Source organism: Elephantulus edwardii, unplaced genomic scaffold (genome assembly GCF_000299155.1).
Source record: "Elephantulus edwardii isolate Elephantulus edwardi_28Jun2011 unplaced genomic scaffold, EleEdw1.0 scaffold00127, whole genome shotgun sequence".
Classification (NCBI taxonomy): domain Eukaryota; kingdom Metazoa; phylum Chordata; class Mammalia; order Macroscelidea; family Macroscelididae; genus Elephantulus; species Elephantulus edwardii.
Window position 1 is genome coordinate 1,959,649 of NW_006399877.1, and position 4,851 is coordinate 1,964,499.

At 49.7% G+C, this 4,851-nt stretch overlaps 1 pseudogene; it reads right to left on the reverse strand.

Moving 5' to 3' along the window:
- The window catches only part of LOC102863273, a 34,546-nt pseudogene that overhangs the window by 28,734 nt on the left and 961 nt on the right, over positions 1–4,851 (reverse strand).

A 4,851-nucleotide genomic window follows, 5' to 3' on the forward strand; every position in this document is an offset into this window, starting at 1 on the left:
GCCTTCACCTGTCTGCTGGGTCCACAGTGACCCTAGGGACACCAGGACCACCGTGCCATCCTGCGACGCCTGCACCTGTCTGCTGGGTCCACTGAGGCAGCCACTATGTCATCCCGTCTTCCTTTGGATCTTTCTATTTTTTTTACTGATCCTGCCTACTGGGTGAGGGGCTGTAGTGTCAACCTGACAGACAAGTGGTTCGAATCCACCTGCTCCACAGGAGAAGCAACTGTTCCACAGGAGAAAAACGGTTCCTCTCTTCCCATGCGATCTGATTTCTAGCTGCTGAAAACCTGCTGGAGACTCAACGATGAGCTTGCTCCGAGTCCCCAGCAACGAGGTTGAGGTGTTTTGGTTTCTTCTTTGCCAAGCACACTGCCCTTCTCCTGGAGCTTGTCCCTTCAGATAACATGATCCAAGAATGTGAGATGAAATCTCACCATCCGCGTTCCTGAGGAGCATTCTGGCCGCACTTCTTAATGATTTAGCTTAAGTACTAAAGAATTCCTGCCTTGAGCATTGCACTTGAAAAAAATATCTACATGGAATCAAATTGACAACAGCAACTGGAAAAAATAGTAACCTTGGGGACAGTGAGTTTACGTTAGTGAAGACGGACATTTCATAAAAGGAAGGTTTGCACAACCTAAGCACTATAGTCGCTGCCACTGAACTGAACATTGTGGGAATTCCTCAATTCATGTGTATCCTACTATGCATATTTTCAACAACAAAATTATATATATATATGATACATAATGTATTGTGACAGATTTTTTATTATATATACATTCTACAAAGAAAGTATTTCTTTTTATATTTATGGCAAAATGAGTAGGATATCAGGATGCTAATAAAAAAGTCAGTGGTTCAAATCCACTAACTGCTCCAAGGTAGAATGGTAAGCTCTGTCCTCTAGTCAAGAATTCTTGGTTTGTTGTTAGGTGCCATTGAGTCACCTGCACCTCATAGCGATCCTAAGTACCATAGCTCTGAATTCTGCCCTATCCTCAGCCCATCTCTCTGTCTTCGATACACCTACCTCCATTACCCTGCTTACTGTGTCTGTCCCTCTCATCCAAGGTCTTCCTCTCCTGCACTGTTCCTCTACCCTTCCAAGCATGATGTCCTTCCCAGAGACTGGTCCCTCCTGGCCACATGCCTAAAGTGTGTGACACAGAGCTTCAAAATCCTTGCCTCTAAGGAACAGCGTAGTTTCACTCTCTCCAGAATAAACATGTTTGTTCTCTTGTCAGTCCATTAAAAACTGGCAAGGAATCAAAATGAGTTGGAACCAACTTGATGACAGTAGAGATAGAGATAGAGATAGAGATAGAGATAGAGATAGAGATAGAGATAGAGAAGACAGAGATGTAGGAATGATTCTACAATCAGCATTCTTGGCACGAGCAGCCCAGAAATCAAAATACAAATTGCATTAGGGAAATCTGCTGTTAAAATGTTAAAGAGCAGTGATGTCAGACTAGAGACTAAGGTGCACCTGATCCAGGCCATGGTTTTCACAATTACTTGCTATGCATCAAAGAGCTGGACAATGATGAAGGATGAGAGAAGAAGAATTGATACCTTCGAGTTGTGGTGCTGGGGAAGAGTATTGCATATATACCATGGACCACCAAGAGAACAAACAGGTCTGTCCTGGAGAAGGTGAACCCAGGCTGCTTTCTGGAGGTAAGGATTTTGAGGCTCCATCTCACATAATTTGGGCATATGGCCAGAAGGGAGGAAAACATCATGCTTGGAACGGTGGAGGGACAGCACAGGAGACCCTGGGTGAGATGGATTGACTCAGTGACTGGGGTAGTAGGGGGAGGTGTGTTGGAGTAAGTGAGATTGTCTCAGGACAGGGCAAGGTTCAGAGCTATCCCTCACAGGGTCAGTATAAGTCACAGGCGACTTGATGGCACATAACATAATGTATATGAATGAGTGTCCCTAATGAATTCACAACATTTGTTGTCTACAACTCACACCCACTCATTGCTATCAAATTACTACTGACTCACAGCTCAGCATGACTCCAGTAGGCCAAAGACTGTAACCCTCACGAGAGGAGACCTCTCATCCGAGCCACGTGGATCCTCCCTGTGGACAGAGCGCCCTCGTGCACCATCTGCAGGACCCGTGGTGGACTTGCGCCCCTTGCTGTGGGGAGGGTGTCACTCTAGCTCGCAGAGGCTTCCCCGCATTCTGCTGGCCCTCCAATTTATCAAATCATATTCTGTTCGGTCACACCTGATGACGAGATTCCAAGAGCGGCGGGTCAGAGTCTCATCATCCTGGTATTTGTAGGTCACTCACTCATTGCCGCTGAGTCAGACCAACGACCGCTGGACCTCCAGTGCGGGTTTCTGGCCTCTCGGCCACATGGGGAGAGACAGCCCATCTTCCTCCTGGGGAGTCCCTGGAGAATTCAAAGGTGATATCTGTGGGTCAGGAATGCAGCTCCCTCCACCCTGTGCCACTGGAGCCCCAGAGATGTCCATTTGTGGGGTACTGGGAGACTATTGATGTGCTGGGGTTGATCGGGAGAGGAGTCAAGGGGTGTGAGGAGGATCTGAAGGCACAGAGTGGATGGTGCATAAAGCGGACGGGGCACAGAGTGAAAAGGGGTAGACTGGACGGACACAGAGTGGATGGGGCACAGACTGGATGGCACACAGAATGGACAGGGCACAGAGTGGCCAGAGCACAGACTGGGTTTCCTAGGATCAAAGGTTAAAGACATGGGGTCCAGGAACCAGGAGAGCTGTGCACACCAGAGCTGCTGCCTGGAGACAGACAGAGGAGGAGTTGAGGGCTGATGTGTGTCCAGAAGAGGCACCACAGAGGCTCCATAGAAAGGTGGTCCTACTCTCAGACCCGGACAAGCTGTCACCATGGCCTTGAACTTGCTGTGCTGGTGTGTGGAGTGGGGCTCCTGAGCTTCTCTGGAGCTCTGGGTACAGTGGCTGTGGGTCATTGTACAACGTGGCTGGAGATGCGTCCTAGAGGGGTTCACAGTGCTCAGACACCCCCCCCCTTACTTGTGTGGTCTCAGCCTTAAGCAGCAGCACCAAGCATCCCTTCTAGGACCTGCTCAAGCCTGGAACTGGGCCACCTAGTTAAGCACTGCCCTCCTCACTAATAGTCTCTCCTTTGGCACCTCCCAAGCCCTCAGCCCCGGCCTCTCCCACCTGGCTCTTCTTGTGCTCACACCTGAAACCCACGGGCCTGTCTGTGCCTTGTTACGCTGTGAACAGCACTGACACTAAAGTGTCCCAGCTTTTCATCTCCAGGGAAAGGAGCTGAGTATCCTCAGCCACCAAAACGACTTGGATGTGGGAGGGGCGAGGCTGGAGGACCCTCCCTCCCTTCCTTCCTTCCTTCCTTCCTTCCTTCCTGTCTTCCTTCCTTCCTTCCTGTCTTCCTCCACATCCCATGTCCTTTTGCAAAGACATGGAGCCCCTTGAGCTTGAATGGTTGGTTATTCTAAGAAGTACCTACCTCTCCTTACAGACCTATTGTTCACCTTACAGACCTGTTGACTGTTTGAGAGCTCTGGTAGCTTCCTGGTGTGGAGTTTTACTCCCAACCCAAAGGCATGCAGTTTGAGCCCACTCACTTCTCAGCAGAAGAAAGGCGGACAATCTCCTAGGTGATTCACTGGCTCCCAAAACCCACTGGTGTGTCAGTTATTAACTGGCTCTGACTCAGTGGTATGTAATGACAACAACATTGTTTTGGCTGAAAATAGAGCCATTAGGGATGAGTTCAGTTCCAGATCTAAAAGATGAAAGTAAGTTTCCATTTATTGATGCACCTATTGGTATTATTCCTGTTACAGAAGCACGGCGGGGCAGGGGTGGGAGGGAGAAGAAGAGAGAGGGAAGCAGAGAGGGACAGAGGGGGAGGGAGGCAGCCAGGGAGTGAAAAGAGAGGAAGAGGGTGAGGGAGAGGGAGAGAGAGAAGGAGAGAGGAGAGAGGTAGAGGGAGAAGGAGAGTGAGGGAGAGAGAGGGAGAGGAAGGAGGAGGGGAGGGAGAGAGACAGAGAGACCCTGAGTAATGAGACCCTGAGTCTATACACAGAGACGCTCAGGCCCCGCAGAGGAGAATCTGGTCCTCACACACAGCTCCCCTGTGCCTGGACCCTCCATGCGTGGATGGAGCTTTTCCTGTGTGGCTGGAGTCTCTATGTCCACAGCAGGAAGAGTCCACATCACCAGGACTTAAGAAAACAGAGATGCCTGAGCCCTTGGAGACCAGAGGGTGGAGAAACTCAGCAGATATGCAGGAGATCCTGGCTGAGCTGGCTGAAGGCTGGATGGAAGGACACATTTGTTTCTCCCAAATTATGGAGACAGAACCCTTCCCGGGAAATCCCCACATCTCGGAGGCACGCATGGGATTCCTATTAGCATCCATAATTGTTTTCTGCCCCAGCCTGATGAGATGGTTCCTGTTAAGTCTTAATCCTCGCCATGTGGTCCCCCTCATTGCCAACTCTTCAGCTAAAAATAAAATCTATTCATCAACAAATACTTTCATATTGACGCTGTTGCCTGATGTGTGCTGGCTGCCAGATCACAGCAACAATGGGAATAAAGTGCCATTTGTGACAGTGTCCAGTCCAATAGTTCTCAGAGCCAGGTGATTCGCTGGGGGTTAGTCAGGATCCGTCTGTACACCCCAAATGGAAAGCAGGGCCTTCCCAAGCCACATGTGAACCCCCCCTTACCACCTCTGGAAAGCACAAAAATCCTAGCCATGGCCTTACACATGCCATCTTGTTCTAAAGGCCCATTAGAAACTGTTGCCATGGTGATGGTGGTGGTGGAGAAGGTAGTGGTC